The 17,858-nt window shown below is 39.1% G+C and overlaps 1 long non-coding RNA gene across 1 annotated transcript; it reads right to left on the bottom strand.

Annotated features, from left to right (window-relative positions):
• Positions 1 to 8,377: 8,377 nt before the first annotated feature.
• Positions 8,378 to 17,396, bottom strand: LOC130562044 (uncharacterized). Its single transcript, XR_008963888.1, has 3 exons — positions 16,607 to 17,396; positions 15,591 to 16,262; positions 8,378 to 10,247 (listed from the first exon to the last, which is right to left on the bottom strand). It is a non-coding gene; the product is annotated as an uncharacterized LOC130562044 (long non-coding RNA).
• Between the last annotated feature and the right edge of the window lie 462 nt (positions 17,397 to 17,858).

Below are 17,858 nucleotides of genomic sequence, written 5' to 3'. Positions count from 1 at the left end.
AGTCGAGGTGATGAGTGCTAGCACAGCTGTGTCCACGGTTAGCTATCATCTCACATATACAGTGTCCACGTGAATGAGAACTCCATGCGGTGGGGTGCTTCAGGCTCTATAGAAGATGATACCACAAAATGAAACCTTTTATCTGTGTATTGGTTGGGCTTTGCATCTACCCAATATATAGATGCAATTAAGATAATTTTAGGACACATTCATTGTGGAATTGTGGAATCTCACAAATGCGTTTCTATCAGAACCCACATTTACACTATTAACTGTGAGCCATCACCTATATTTAGATTGCAAACTAGATGATCGTTTGGAGCAAAGGGCTAAAGCACATTATAATTTAGTATCCTTAGCAATAGCAAAACTGCACCCACCATGCTAATGAATTGCAACATTAATGCCATTTGCTAATATCCATCCATTTAGACGCAGATTACCGAGTTGTAAATAAAGCGGTTTTGAATAGGGCAAGAGACAGAATGCAGAGCCTGGTGATGGATGAAGAAACGACTTCAAGAATAACCTTCAGGGAGTCCTGATAGGGAGAGGAGGGAGGTTGGTGAGACACATACACACACATACGCGCTCGGTGAACGCATACTAAAACATCATCATTTTTCTCTCTCCCTCCATTAAGTTTCGGAAAGTATATTTCTGACCCTCATCTTCAAATAGTCAGAATGTGGAAATATTTTCCATACCCCCCCCCCGAAAAGAACGAACTGTGAGGCCAAGATCAACAGAATGCGAGTATATCACATTTAGCTCATGAGCGGAGATGGTGGGATCTCGCGGTCTGCCTTCCTACTCCCTCTCTAAATTTATATCTCCTTGGAAAATGAATCTGTAGAAGGTCACACTCCAATCAAGATTCCCACAGCATTCCCTCTAAACGTAAACCGAGAAAGCTATCAGCCCGAGCCAACGTCTGCCTTACTGAAATAAATGAGGCTTCATTAGGAGAGTAAAATAGATGGCGTCGCACAGTAAAATTATCTCACTGATTTCTCAGCAGCACGTGCCAAAATGAGGGTAGATATGCATCGTCTTGATCCGCATAAGGGGAGAGACAGATGTTGTGTTGGAAATTTCCTTTTACTGTAAATGATTACTTCCCCCGCTTTGACTTAATCGAGGGGTGGAATCTTCCCAAAATTCAAAACAGAGGGTCTGTTCCGCTTTCTGTCGGAAATCTTCAGATAGATGCGCACATGTCCAGATGCCTCCTAGTACAGCAGGCGCAGTGAAATTCCAAAAAAGAAGAAATATGTTCGTAATTGAAGCCAATGCCTCATATCTCTCTATACTGACGTTTTTATTCTTCCTAACATAATGTGAGAGGAGATGAGACAGTTAAAGAGATTGACCATGAAACTACAGTCAAAAGGGGGTTGTTTTCGATTAGGTGCACACGAGGTGAAAAGAAATTATGGAAGGGATAAAACAAGACTGCAATGATGATAGAATAAAAGAGAACATGGAGGTCGAATTGTGAGCCAAATAAAAGACATTAAGCCTGCATACACACATCTGGCATCCAGTGTGTGTTGGTTTATGTGGAACCTCATACATCAATGAGTGATTTCAGCATATTGACTACGAAGTTATCGACTCTGGAGGTTATAGCGAGGGCATTTGTTTTCAAGAGAAGACATCTGCTTGCCTGTGTCTAAACCTAAATTCTCATGCATGCTTTTGGGAACCTTGATTATGAGTCGGGGTCTTGAGGTTCCTATATAAGACTACAATTACTTGTGTTTTTTATAGTTGTAAAGCACAGAAGCAACGTGAGGGTTTTCAGACTGTACTCAAGATCTTTTGTGTATGGCATTCAGCGCTGTTGTCATGGAGCTTTAAGAAAGGTGTGTGTGTGTCTAAAGAACCATTCCTGTGTCTGGCATGCATCTGCCACAAGTGTGTTACAAAATGTCTCTCTCACCTAAAAAGAGACTGTTTTTAGCTTATTATACAGACGTGTGAGCCAGGGAGACTTCAAGACCTTTTCAAAAGAGCATGAGCAATGCCGTGCAAAGTAGAGGATAACAGAGTGTGCAGTCATCGATTCTCATTTTTAGAAGTGGCTGTGCTCTTTTCACAATGAACAGCCACACCACGCACACATCTAGCCATCAGTGTGTGACTCTGTCCATTTGACTCCTGAAGTTCATCTTTCACTCGGAGGGTCTTTAGAGAAAGTTTACGTGTGAAGTCACTTTGGCAATGATCCGCAGAGACCCGTCTGGCTGATGGAGGGGGTCAGGTTGTACCCCTGTAGTACAGAAAAGCACCTGTGTTCAGTTTTTTGTCACTTCATGTTGAAGACAGACAATGTTGTGCTGAAGATGATGAAAATGTAGACTCTGTTCCGAAGGCAGGAAAGAGAGGTGTCATATCAAACAGGTTATCTATGTGTTTGTTTGCCACTCAGGCTTGAAACAATATGCATCTGGTGCATGCGGTGAGATCAACTGACTGACATGACGTTTTGTTAGCGAGTGTATGTCTCTAGGAAATTGGACCTGTGTGTGAGAGTGTTGGGGTGTAATATCAGCCTCCTCACTAACCCTAGTCACTTATGAACTACACAAGAGGTCAGCACATGTTGAAAAATCCACTGATGAATGAAAGTGACATCAGTGAAATTGAAAAGAGTGGTTGACCTTTAAATGACATCTGGGGAAAATATACAGTATACGCTATATTAGATCTATATATAAGAGAGCACTCCTGATTTGACTTTAATCAGAATTTCTACATCTATGGCTGCCATTGTCGTGTCTGTTGAATTCCAACAAAAACATACATCAGGAGGAGTGACATAAAGTCACCCAAAAGTATGAAGGTAAATTGGTAGCAAAACTTGAGCAAAAACACTCGCAGCCCCAATGAAAAAAAAGAAATCTGAAGTTGAATGTTGAGATTTGCACTCGTAAAACAGATACAAATGTATAGCCCATATTTACACTTATTCTTAAATTCAGATTTGAAGTGCAATCAAAATAGACATCTACAACCTCTCAAATCTGTCACCGCAGTTTGAAATTTGAATAAATAAATTCAAAGTGTAATTCAAAAATAAATGAAAGTGAAATCAGCTCTATTATATATTGATATATCCCTATTGACACATTATATCAAAATATAGATACAACAAATAATAAATAGATAAATAATATAAATATAAGGAACATCTTAATACAGTACATTTCTTGTCAAATATCATAAACTACATAAAAGGAACATAAAACTTGATCCATCAGCCCATCTTGAGAGAAAAAACCCTGATCTGAAACCTTATCAGTCTTCTAACCTTTCTGTATATAAATATAGATCCTTTTTCCTCAAAGTGGGCTGCTGGGTCCATTTTTATGTTTTCTGCAGGAAAAAAACATCAGAGAATTCTCACTATTGCTGTCCATACATTCCACTATAATGGAGATTGCATTTTCTGGCACACAGCACTTTGGTGTGCAATGGAAGACCCATGGAAAGCATGGATTTGTTCTCTGAGAATTGTTTGTTGAGCATGGCGCTCTCAGCTGTCAAAATGAGTTGAGGTGAAAACTATAAATGTTAGTCTGCCATGGCTGACAGGTCAAAATATGCATTTTAATACCCAAGCGACTAGGCCATCTCTCTCTGACTCCAACCTTTGCATCAAAGCTCATTGATAGACAGCTGCACGATGTGGAAACTCTTCCTCCCGTACACCACAGAATCAAGTGTATCTTCACCTGCCATACAGCCGTAGTGTAATATCACATTAGCTGGGCCTGTCATTGCTTGAGCAAGCCATTCAGGTGACTGTATGTGCCCTTTAATGTACCCTTACTGACAGCATGAATGTTTCCTCAGCACCTTCACTCTTTAGAATATTTTATAATAACAGCTGACCTTTCTCAAGGCTGGCGATGGTTAAATGTTGGATAAAACCACAGTGACACTAGATTTTTGGAACGGGCACGAAATGGCAAGATGATGGGTGACTGTTTAAAAGGATATTTTTTCCCCAGAGGTGCCCAGAGCTGCAAGGGGGATTAATAGGAACCAAATAACAGGCTCTGGTTGCCAGGCCCTCTGAAACCACACTCTTGAAAACCACCCACCAAATCCTGGGCATTTTTGTTCTCGCTCCTGGAGAAATGTAACTTTATTTTGATAGGTTTGAGCAGTTCGAGGAGTTACTGAACTTTGGCCCTGAATAAAGCTAAAAGCAGGGTTGTGCAGGTCCCATCATGGACTTAAGCTTTGTGTGTAAATACTTACATTCTTTAGAACTGGAAAATCTCCAGCTTAGCCCCAACAAGAGTTGCAATAACAAACAAAATTCCTCAACTTTGTCGTCCAAACAGTAAGTTTGACCTGTGAATTTAGGATGAATCGGAGGCTGTTTTGCAATTTGAATAACCCAGCCAAAGTTAGGTCTATTTCACCATAGCCAAGTTTTACAAGTATGATTTATGTAAATGTCTGTTTTGTAGCACCGCAGCAACATACTGGAATAAGAAAAAGAAAATTAGAAGACATTTATATTGATTTGTGTAATAGTCAGTTCAGTGCTGTTTTGTTTTGCCCATCAATATTTTTAAGAATATTCTCATTACAGTAATAGGACTGCATTACATCTTTTTTTTGTGTGTGTGGAGCTATTCCCTCCAAACTACATCAGGTTGCCCAAACAAATAAAGAAGCAAAATACCTAGAGCCATTTCATTTGAGATCTCCTTGGGCATCAACAAATCTTATCAAGTTTTCCAAATTCACCAAGAACAGAAGATGTAATTTGCTTTCACTTTTTATAGCTTTAGTTGCATAATCTTATTTTGTCCCTTTACATTCATTTTATATTTAACATTGCAAATTGGTCAAGACGCCATTCAACATGTGGCAGAACCTTAATGGCCAACTAGAAGCCTCCGATACAATGTTTTTCTCGGAAATACAGCAATACCAGTAAAAACGAATTTATTCTTGCCTAAATGTAAGGCGCCAAACAGATGTAATGCACTGAATGGAGAGAGAGAGATTAAGGGGCTCTGGAGAGTGGTGGACAAATCTCATTTAAAAATGGCAGTAAGGACATGCATAATTCAAACCCATTACAGGGTGCGGCTCCATTGCTCAACGTTAATTGAGATTCTCACATCTGATCCAGAAAGACTTCCTGTTTAAAGTCACATAAGAGCGAACGCTTCTGGTATGAGGACATGACATAAATGAAAATGTCTTCCCTTAAGAATAATGTGTGTATGTTGGCGTGAAGTGCATTAGGTGTAATATAATTATGCTTATATATGTCAAAATAGCCACCAGGGGCTAAATGGACGATGCCTTGCTTAGTTTTTCAAAAGCAGTTGATAAATCCGTCTCTGTTGTCCATTCCTTTTCTCCTATCAAAAATGGACTTTTTCATTCTGACAGACATTGGCTCACTACTTGTTTACAGCATGTCTGTGCTTGCGTGGCAGCCGGCTCGTGGTTGCATTGTCAGGGAGAGTTTTGGTCTAGAGCAGGTGTACTCAGCTGTGAAGAACATCTCATTGAGGCAGATTTTCAGTGAGTTTTGCTTCTTTTTCCAGCAGCCTCTTATATTTAGAAATTGTGCAACTTCATACAAATATTTACTATCGTCCCCTGAAGATCCAAATGAACAATGTTTGAAAGCCTGAATTCTGAAGCATTTCTTTGATGCAACAGTACAGTATGACTAAAGCCTATTTTGGTTTTCTGAAACTTCTGGTTAACTTAGCTGCTTTTGTTAGCTTTTTTTCTGAAAGCAATATGTGTCTGTTTTTTGGGATTTTTGTATGCTGAAAATAGTTCTGCTTTCAGCAATAGGGCAGGATTATGTCATCAGCTATAAATTCCACTCGTCATTTCTTGCAAGTTATTGCAGCTGTTTTCAAAACAAACTTTAGGACGATGTAACTATAATGACTAACTCTTGAGCTAATCAAGAGATGATTTCTGAAGATAGAAATAGCTCATTCTAAGGTAATAAAACCATAACCTTTCATTATGTAAGGGTTTTATACACAAGACATAATTTTGTACATTTTATTACATTTCTGTCTTTAATCTCATACATTGCACCTTTAAAAAGCCAGTGTGGTGTGTTTTCTGCTGTCTAAAATTATAATAGAACAGGTCTGCTTTGCTGCAAAGGTGCCCTCTATCCATCCATAATCATCCACCCAGTGCTCATGACGAACATTAGATTTTTAATTAGCAGCACTGTAATCAGTTGTACATCTTGCTTTTTCTTTATTGTAATCAGTGCTATCTTCAAAAACCCCCAAACATGAAAGCGCTCTCTCTTTTTGTGTAACAGACCTGAAAGGCTGCGTGAGGCCTATTTGGTTTTCCATTCCATCTGCAGAGGAGAGCAGGAAAAAGTCGCCCTCGACCTCCATGCCGTCATCCCCGCTTTGCTTTTGTGTAGGTTAATTCCTGCTGACCAGCACCTGGATCCGGCATGTTTTATTAGTCCTGATCTCTGGTCAAATTAAAACTCGCTCACACATTCACATTTTCTGACAGACCTGTTTTAACCCAAGCTTTGCAAAACTCACTTAAAACTTTCAGGAAGTATAGCACAGGTGGCAAGTGGAAGGAACTGGTACATTTATCATGGGTAATGTACTTTAAAGATGATTCGGATGGGTTGCTTTGTCGAGAAAGGTCTTCTTTGTTAACAGTAACACTGTGGGGCTATAATACTATACGCTCTGTGAACTAGGAGCTGTATAAAAATACTCCCAGTACTCACATGGGACAATGTGGCACATAGATCTCAATGATTAATATTTGCCTGTAAAAAATAACAATAAAACCCATATGCCTTGTACACAGAGACATGCTTCAAAGAAATACAGTTTTCATTCATTTAATGGCTAATATTGCTTCTACTGTTTTTCCCCTACTTTGTACGTCGCTTTGGATAAAGGCGTCTGCTAAATGACTAAATGTAAATGTAACTATCCAAGGAGGTCGAGTTTTTACCTACCAAATTCACCATACAGGACATTAATTGTAATGGAGTATTGTTTGAGCGTAAACATCAATATAGACGGTTTCATCAGATGCACACGCCAGGCCCAAAGTTAACTTCATGTCTGTGTTGGGTTATAATATAACCATTATTTAATATTTAATTCCTATTAATTTATTGTATTAAGTTAAATTGAAACTACTCAACAGTTATTGATTTTTTTCAGAGGTCTTCCGGAAGTTTGGGCCACATAACATTTGTTAAAGTTGTTGCTGCTGAAACCATCTATAGTCTACAAGTTAGATTGTGAAATCATTTACGTTTAGATTCACATTTCATGTATGTTTATTTATTAGTTAAGCAGCCATGTAATAGGCTAAATAACAGAACCAGATGGCCATTATTGCCAAATAAACATAGACAGGGTTACAAAGGCCGGGTTTAACCATATTTACCAGCAAGTCTTTGGAGAGACAAAAATAATTCCCTTCCTCTAGAGAGCAGCGCATTAACTTTTCAGAATTTTTAATCAAGGTTAAGTGAGATGATTGTGATGATGTGCATTTTGATGAGATCCCCCCATGGCGCACTCTGACATGACCTTCATCTCCAAAAGGACAGCCGTCTCCTCACTGGCACCACTTATCGCCATGCTGGAGAGCATCCAGGTGCGCTTCATAAAGTGACTGTGATCTATAAGTCACACTTACCCACACCCTGTGCCCTCCCATCACGGAGCGAGAGATGGAAGAATGCAAAGGTTGATGGATGAAGGAGATCGGATTATTCAAATGGCCGTGAGTGTGTGTAAATATTTCAGATGTGGACTAAAGACAACATCTGTCAAAAAAGGAAGATGAGTTCAAAGCTGAAAGGTGACGATTGAGCAAAGTCAAATAAGCAAACAATATTATGTACAGTCATTATAATTGATGGTTCTCTGTTAGATCCTGAGCTCCCATATTGAGAGAGAGGAATACCCACGAACGATCCTTTCCTTTGTGTCAACAGTTGGGCAACTCAAGGTTCGCCCTGGTCAGCATCCAATCAGGAAGCTGATGATATATGACTGGGAATTCCAGCAGTTAAAGTTAATGCATTAATAACAGCCCAAACGCTGGGGCTGAGAGAGAGGGAAATAGCCTTAACCAGAGACATATGGAAAATATTTTCTTTCCCCTTTTAAATTATACGTCTCTGGACGACGGAGTCCAATTACCCTACATATTTAAACTGGTGTTTATGTTTTCAACAAAAATAAAGCTTTAAACCCCAGGGCGAAGCTCTTTTTTCTCTCACTTTTGCAAACTCTCATTGTAGTAGAGCCAGCAGATGGAGATGGTGACATTTTTGCATGAGACTGCAAGACGGCTTTCAAAGTTTAATTATCAGCAGTAAAACACACTCCCACTATATACAGTGAATAAAAGAAATGCGTGCACATAATTTGACAAGACAAGAACCCACTAAGCTCAAGCGCAAACAGTATTGTTATGTGTAATGTTCAGCTACCATCCAAAACAAGGACTCGTGATAAAACAGAATCTGTTTTTAATCAGTGTAACCAATGTGGTCATTTCCAAAGAGACGAGCTGACTGTGACAGTTAATTCTTTTGGCTTTTTCATGCTTTAGTCTTCTTGACTTTCCCAGAGAAAAGAAGATATTCAATAGGGGGTGTCCACGATGTTTAATTTCATGCTCGAAGACTCCCAAATGTCTCTCCAACAGGATGGGGAGAAAAGGGACAGATTGCTGTGCGTTCTGACCTGTCCATGTTTAATTAATTTGGTGGCATTTTGGTCCTCCGTGAAAAGGATTTTAGCCTTCTCGTTTGAAGGCATTTTTCCTCTGCATGCCGGGCTGTACTGCAGTAATGTTCTGTACATTATTATTTACTTGTTGCTATTTACTTTGCATTTTTTAAGTGAATGGATTGTTTTACTATGCCACATATACTTTGAAGACCGCTTTTAAATCGCAGCCACAGAATAATTTTGTGCAAACGCATGTTATGTAAGATGATCAAGGGTAGTACAGTACTTTCATCTTTCAAATAAATTTGCAATGGAGCGTATTAAAGGCATTTAAGAGAAACCTGAAACTGAAATTAAATGAGTCTGTGATTTCCTGTTTCTCAGAACGAGCATGATGGATGTATATAGGATGTTATGTGCTGTGCGTTTAGTCTGGCATTCTTGTTGAAAGAAATGGACTAAAACTAAATGACTCGTGTATTTAAATAAGATCTGTGACTCAGTTGTTCTCTTTCATAGTACTATTCTCTCCTCGCAGAAATATTTTTCCCATATGTTGTCGTAATCCCATATGTCGTTTCTCGTTTTTTATAAACATTCTACTGTTAGCGCTTAAATAAACAGTGAATAATAGATTTAAATATTTATGTATTGTACATTCAGAGGGTATCTTTTCCCAGCCTTCTCTGGTGGTCTGTAGATAGCAGCAAAGCCATTTGATGGCATGGACATTTCACTGCTCACAGCTGATGTCATGACATTCAGAAGCAAAATAAATATATGTTTCTGGTAGTTTACATATAGAGAATTAATGGCAATGCCAGTTGCAGGATGGCACAGCCCTCGAACTTTGATGAACAAATAATTATTTGTCAACATAGTATATAATCTTTGGGTGTAATAGATTGTCTGAACCACTTTTTGTGGTTTGTACTTTGCCAATCAGCTTTTGTGTTCTCAGTTAATTTATTTCATAATGTCTGTCAGTGCAAGATGCAATAAATGTTATGTTATTAAATAAAGAAAATCCAGACAGTTAAAGGAGTGGTGACTGCTGGCTCGCAGTGAAAGTGACCTTTCACAACGGTGCCCTTGCAGACAACACAAGGTCGAAGCTACTAGATTATGGCTTTCATATACAGTACATGTGCATTCCGTTCCTCTCCCCTGCAGTCTTTAACAACATGCCTGCGGCAGATCTGGTCTTTCCTAGCCCCAGAGATGCAAGCATGCTCAAATTCCAAGGCACCTCGTCCAGAATTGATTTAGGGAATGGAAATGACAGGGGAACTCGGTTACATTTTTCCCGCTTTCCCACAAGGGCCATTCAGAATGACCTTCATGCAACCAGGAAAAAGGTGATAATCCTCAGGACTTTGCTCCAGTGAGTTGTGGGTGGAAGGGCATATTTCAAGATTCAAGGCTCCGTTGTCGAGAGGAGTTGATGGAGGACAGGTTAAGGACATCAGGACTGACTGTAGAGCCCCTCTGCACCTGGGGAGAAATGTCGTGGACTCAGATCTGAAACAGAAGGACTGTTTTTCACCTTGTTAGGGAGGCTCAGACTTCATTAGACCCCTGGGGGTCAGAGTCAGCAGTCACTGAAGTCACGGTACATGAACCAATTGCTAATATTATAGATTGTTAAAAAAGTCTAACTTTATATCTCAAGTCTAACTTCATATCTTTTTTGCCAAAGCATGTTTAAAATGATGCATGTATAAAACAGTACTTAAGTTTTTTCCTATTGACCTATATTAATACATATTTACTCTTACAAAAAAACGGTTTTAATTCAAGTGTGCTATTAGTTTACTTCGTTTAAACTGAATGTATGTAAGTATGCTTTTAGTCTATTTAGTCTAGTCTCTTTTTATGCAGTTTTTAAAAGAATACTTAAAATCACACTTGCATTACTTGACTTATACTATAATATATTTGGCCTTAAGATATACTCAGCAATACTTCTAATACTCATACTATTCTAAGGCCACATCCACATGAAGCCAGAGCTTTCCCTATCTGATCTTTTTTTTCGTCTCAAGAAATATCTGCGTACACACGAAACCGCTAAACCGACTCAAAACTATGTAGTATAAATGCCAAATCAGTATGTGGCGCTGTAATTCTGCCACAGAGATAAACTAAAAACAGAGAAGCGTGCACAAACTTGCACGCTGGGGTGTTGAGAACATCGTTTCAAAAAATATATAGTAAAATACAGTAAAGAATCCTTGTAAATCCAATTTACTGTCTCGCGTTTTATTGAAGGCCATACAGTGTGTTGATGAATACATGAATCTATTTGAACTCACTTTTAAAACGGCAAACTCTTTTTAAACTGAGCACATTCAGTCTAAGTGATGTTTAATGTTTGTTATCTATTTGCTTGATATTGTCGATATTTTCGTCTATTAAAAACTGTACAGTCCCTCACATGAGCAGTCCGTCTTAACTTTAGATCTGTGTGTGAAGCGCTCTTTTTTTATGACTTGAAATAAGCTTCGCCTGGTTGTAAGTGCAGCCGCGAACAGCAGGTGTTGCTCATCAGTTTCAAAATAATTTTTTAATAGATTACCACATGAAACCAACAGTATTACAATTCAAAATATGAATCACAGTCTCGTTTTCTGTCATCAGAATAAGTTATTCAACGCTGCAATTAGTACAATACACTATTTCGGCCGCTTCACCGGAAGTTTTACCCATTTTCATTTTTACAGTAGCGCCCTCCGGAAACTTGTGCGTATACACTCTAAAAATGGTGTTCAATTCAATACAATTCAATTCAATTCAATTTTATTTATATAGCACTTTTCACAATGTGCATTGTTCCAAAGCAGCTTTACAGGAGTAAATAAGAAAAACTGAAAAACACAAAAAAGGTAAAAAACAGCACAGTGCATGGTGTTTATAGAACAAGCAAGATTATTCTAGTAAATATTATCTAATAAATGCAGTCTCCCTGTGGTTTATTTAGCATATTTTGCATTAAGTGAATGCTTGGCTGAAAAGATGTGTGAATTGGGAGAGTGTGTCTGACCCTCGAATAGTATCGGGAAGGCTATTCCAGAGTTTAGGTGCTATGTATGAGAAAGCTCTACCTCCTTTGGTGGATTTAGTTATTCTAGGTGTTATCAAAAGTCTGGAGTTTTGAGATCTTAGAGAGCGTGATGGGTTGTAGTGTGGTAGAAGCTCTGTTATGTAGGTAGGGGCTAAACCGTTTAAGTAATTAAAATAACTTTAAAGTCTATACGATACTTAATGGGTAGCCAGTGAAGGGTTGATAACATTGGGGTTATGTGATCGTATTTTCTGGACCTGGTTAGAACTCTGGCAGCTGCATTCTGAACTAACAGTAGTTTGTTTATTGATGATGCAGGACAACCACTAAGTAGTGCATTACAGTAGTCAAGTCTTGAGGTCACAAATGCATGAATAAGCTTCTCTGCGTCAGCAACACATAAAATATTTCGTAATTTGGCAACATTTCTAAGGTGGAAGAAGGCTGTTTTTGTGACATTTGAGATGTGATTTTTAAATGACAGGTTGCTGTCTAATATAACTCCTAGGTCTTTAACTGTATTTGTTGGATTAACAGTGCAGCCTTCAATTTGCAGGTTATAATCCAAAGCATTCTGCTCACGTGTCTTTGGTCCGATAAGTAATATTTCTGTTTTATTAGAATTTAAAAGAAGGAAATTACAAGTCATCCAATGTTTTATATCTTCGATGCAATCTGCCAATTTGGATAACTGGAAGGTATCATCTGGTCTAGATGAGATATATAGCTGAGTATCATCTGCATAACAGTGGAAGCTAATTCCATGTTTTCTAATAATGTTTCCAAGGGGCAGCATGTATATGGAGAATAGCAAGGGTCCTAAAACCGATCCCTGAGGTAATCCATAATTTACTTGCGCTAGATTTGATGATTCCCCATTTAAATGGACAAATTGATGTCTGTCTAATAAGTAAGATCTGAACCATTGTAGTGCCTGTCCCTGAATACCGGTATAATTGTGTTAGTGATCTAAAAGTATTTTACGGTCTACAGTATCGAAGCAGCACTAAGGTCAAGCAGGACTAGGAGTGAGATGTTACCTTTATCTGATGCTATAAGCAGGTCGTTTGTAATTTTAACGAGTGCAGTTTCAGTGCTATGATGCGGTCTAAAGCCTGACTGAAATTTTTCGTGTATGTCATTATTTTGTAAGAAAGAGCACAACTGAGTGGACACTACTTTTTCTAGTATTTTAGACAGGTAAGGGAGATTTGAAATCGGTCTATAGTTTCCTAGTTCATTGGGGTCTAAGTTTGGTTTCTTGATAAGAGGCTTAATGACGGCCTTCTTAAAGGGTCCTGGGACATGGCCTAGATTAATTGACGAGTTGATAATGTTATAAATGGGCTCAATTGCAACGGGTAATAACTCTTTTAATAATTTAGTTGGTATAGGGTGTAATAAGCAAGTTGTAGGTTTAGATGTTGCAATAAGTTTAATTAAATCTTCCTGTTTTGTAGGTGAAAAACACTGTAGCCTTTCTTTTGGGACGATGGTTGGTACTAATTCATAGGACAGACTTGGAGGTTGAGTTTTTACTATTTTGTCTCGTATGTTTTCGATTTTCTCTGTATAAAAATAATGAATTCATTGCTACCAAGGTGCAGTGTAATAACCAGGTCAGGTGATGTCTGTTTATTTGTTAATTTAGCAACTCTACTAAATAAAAACCTTGGATTGTTTTTGTTAGTTTCTATGAGGTTACGGAGGTGCTAAAGACCTCTAATTGGGTTTGTTTCCATTTGCGCTCCAGTTTACATGTTTCTCTTTTAAGGGCGTGAGTGGTGCTATTGTACCATGGTGCTATGTTTTTCTCATTAATCTTTTTTGACTTCATAGGTGCGACAGCTTCTAATGTATTAGAGAAAATATTGCCCGATTTGCTGGTCATGTCATCGAGCGACTCTATATTTATTGGTATGGTTATTAAAGGAGTCAGATCTGGCAAGCTCTTTGCGAAACTATCTTTAGTAGTCGAGGTAATTTTTCTACCCTGTCGATAACGAGTTAAAGGCTGTTTTCTGCAGTGCGCAGTGTACATGTTATAAGATAGTGATCAGTGACATCGTCACTTTGAGGTATGATATCTATATTGGTTAGATCGGCTCTGTGAGATATAATCAAGTCTAGTGTATGATTAAATCGATGAGTGGGTCCATTGATGTGTTGTGTTACTCCAAAAGAGTGTAGTAGCTCTGTAAGTGCCACTGCTAATGCATTGTTAGCACTATCTACGTGGATATTAAAATCTCCGACAATTAGTACTTTATCAACGCTAACCAATAGGTCTGATAAGAAGTCCGCGAACTCTTTCAGAAAATCACTGTAGGGACCAGGGGGTCTATACACAGTAGGGCTGCAGCTATCGATTATTTTAGTAATCGAGTATTCTACTGATTTTCCATCGATTAATCGGGTATTCGGATAATAAGTACTTTTTCTTTATTAAAGAGCAATACTAAATATACAAGAGAAAATAAGACAGGTCTCATAAAATGAACAACTAATTTTGTTTCCTTTTCAGAAAAATTTACATATTTATTGCTGAAATTGCATACATTCATATCTGTGAAAACTAAACCCATTTAGTACATTCCATTGCCATATTACATTCAAAATGCAACATAGGCCTAATACAAATGTATATATAAGAAACATTAATAAAAATAGAAAGAATAATTTCAAAGGTAAACAACTAACTTCAGCTTATGCATGATGCATTTAGTTCATCTAAATTAGTTTTAGTTTCTTTTTTTACTATTAAATAGTAATATATTTGTCCACATAAAAATACAGAGTTAACCGGACTTGTGTAGCACGTTAAACTGTGCAGTTCATTCACTCAGACACGCAGAACAGCAAGATGGCATGTGTAAATAACAGGATTCGGCGTCCACAAGTCCGCATCTAGTTTTATGGACTCAATGCAGCCGGAAAACAAGTTTCACTCGCAAAATAGACTAAAACTAAGTAAAATAGCATTTCACCATTTCAATAAGCTATCACTTATTTATCAGCATGAGACATACGTGTGAGCATGTGAACAGACTAAAATGCGTTTGTCTCATGGTGTTTAGCGGGCTGTGCGTTAGTAATAACGGTCCATGGGGAAACGCAGTGCTCCGTGTGTACTGTAGTTAAATGGATTAAACGAGTCTTTGAGGCAACAAAAATTGCCTCGATGATTTTTTGTATTCGAATTACTCAAGTTACTCGAGGAATCGTTTCAGCCCTAATACACAGTAGCCAATGTAAAAGAAAGCAATGGTTTTTTACTTTTGTTTGGAACAATTATGTTCAACGCAAGCACTTCAAATGATTTAAATTTATGCTCTGTTCTCTGAGTTACAGTAAGAAATTCTCTACAGATTGTTGCGACACCACCACCTCGACCAACCGGACGTGGCTCATGCATATAATAGTAGCTTGGTGGGGTACACTCATTTAGACCATAATAATCATTTGGTTTAAGACAGGTTTTGGTAAGGCAAAGTATATCAAAACTGTTGTCTGTGATCATTTCATTTACAATAACTGCCTTTGAATTTAGTGATCTAATATTAAGTAGGCCAAAATTTATGAGTTGGTTTTGGTTGTTTATTACATTGTCTTCAGGTTTAATCACTATCAGATTTTTTCTCTGAGTTTTTGCCTAAATTATTATTTTGTAGTATTATTCAGGGGACAGATACGGTCTCTATGCATTTGGAAGCAGTAACATTTATACCAGTTGAGTGGGAGGAACACAGACTATGGTTAAAGTTTTGACTTACCGGTGGGAGACTTAGTCAAACGGTGCATAGTGTCTTTGAGATGTTGTCAGACAGAAGATCCGCTCCGATGCTGCTGGGGTGCAGGCCGTCGGGGCGGAAGAGCCTAGGTCGCTCCCAGAACAGATCAAAATTATTAACAAAGAGTAGCTTCTGTTCAATACACCATGACATCAACCATTTATTTAGCGCAAATAGTCTACTGAACTTTTCATTCCCTCGTCGGTAGGTAGAAAGCGGCCCTGATACGATGATCCTCGCCGTGGGCGATGCGTACCGTCTCGATCAGGAAAGTCCCTCTTCAGGATCTCCAACTGCCGCATCCTGACGTCGTTCACCCCCGCGTGCAGCACGACAGCTCCGATGTTAGCGTCGTCCTTCAGGATCGCAGGTACCTGCGCAGAGACATCAAGAACACGGGCGCCAGGAAAACAATGAGTGCGCACCTTACCTTTAGTGGAAGAAGCGCGTACGTTCCTGACGATTGAGTCTCCGATGACCACAGCGTTGCATTCTGTCTCGCAGAGGGCGGCAAAACGGTTCCTGGTTAGGATCTCGAAGACCGGTGGCGGCAGTTGGGTCATCGCTCCGGTCCTGGCTTGCGCCTTTCGCCGTGGGTTTGCCGGTGCAGGAGTGAAGTTCATTTGGGCTGATCATGTTCTCGAAGCCTGGGCTCTGTGCAGAGAAACATGCGGAGTAGAAGTGGTAGGAGTATTACAATCGCGATGAAAATTTACCGCGGATTTGCGAGCGTCAGCTCAGTTGAGCTTTACTTACTGTTTGTATACTTGAACTTGAAGTATACTTCTTTTTACACAGTAAAAAAGTACACTGTTAAAAAAACTGTTAAAAATATTAATGAATTATTACTGTTATTGATTAATATCAATATTCAGCTGGAACGAAAAAACTTAAAATAACATTTACATGAAAAAAATCCATGTTATTTTACACCCGACATGTACATTTGCAGTCTATTTCTGTAATTTGACATTAAATTAAAATTTCTTTAAAATTACATATTTTAGGGTCTACTGTTGAAGCTGTAAATCCCAATCAGGAAGATTTGATTTTCTCTCAGCCTTCCATGTTCCCTGGTTGTGTTCAAACATGCGACCCTATCACAGCAAGAGGGTCGTCTTGCAGCTGACCTCACCCCAGACCCAGATGAATCGCAGATACCGTTGCTGTTTTCCTTTCGCTCAGTTGAGCTCACATCAGGCAGATACGGGCGTTGAAACTCTCTGCTTGTCACAGCAGGGGTGACGGAGGAGAAATCGCTCCCTCAGCTACGCATTAAGCATGCAACAATACACATTAGAAATACAACGCAGACGTCTCATTCTTTCACACCCATCAAACTTCTCCGACCTCCAGTGCTTGGGCAGAACTGGAAAAAACAGCACCGTTCAAATGGAAAAGTACAGCATAGAATGTTGTTTTCCATTCCTTGAGCCACGTTTTCAAGCTGTCCTCGAGAAACCCTTCGAAATCAAACGGTTCCCTCAAATGCACGCTCTTCCCCCACACTCCTCGTGATGTGTCTTCTTAAGGCATCCAAACAGCCATATCAGTGTGGGAAGAATTAATGCTCTCTGTGGGCTCTTTTGGCTGGTGAGCGTAGGCCGAGGGCCGTGCAGATAGGGGCCGTCGTATCTGCCACATGCAGAGGCCAGATGTTTCCTTATAGCTCTGTCATCCCAACCTCCAGCCTGAGAGATTGGCCTGCACACCCAAAAAATTATGAGCTCCCTCTGTCTTTCTCCTTTTGTCTGTCTCTCTTTCCACAGAATGTGTTAATATGTACTACTCTCCTGTGTGCTCTCGAAGGTAAAAACCCCAAAACAGCCCCAGTAACTTTTCATTGACCCGGAGAAGCGCACACACACTTTGTGGAATGTCTCTATATATTTTCCCTTATTTTGTTTGCATTTGCTGAGTTCAAAAGCTCTTTGTCTGTTTTACTTGTGGGTCTGCAACGTGTGGCAAACATAGCACACCAAAAAGCTTTCCAAGCTCCTAAAATGAACTTCACAGGAGTCGGTTTTATGTAGCATATAATAAAACGGCCCAGACAAAGAATGTAAAAAAGAGAAGCGGTTAAGACTCAGATGAAATGCATGTATGCTTTTAGTTTCCTTGAGTTAACCCAACCACAGATGATTTTCCAGCCAACTTGGGCAATTTTCTGTAACTCGAAGCCTCGAGCCTCATTTTTCATACTCTCTGGATGCAAACGGTCAGATGTGAAAGAAAACAAAGTCTTTTGTT

The sequence above is a fragment of the Triplophysa rosa genome, linkage group LG1 (genome assembly GCF_024868665.1).
Source record: "Triplophysa rosa linkage group LG1, Trosa_1v2, whole genome shotgun sequence".
NCBI classification, from domain to species: Eukaryota; Metazoa; Chordata; class Actinopteri; order Cypriniformes; family Nemacheilidae; genus Triplophysa; species Triplophysa rosa.
Note: the sequence above shows the minus strand (reverse complement) of the source record. Positions and strands in the feature narration are given on the sequence as shown.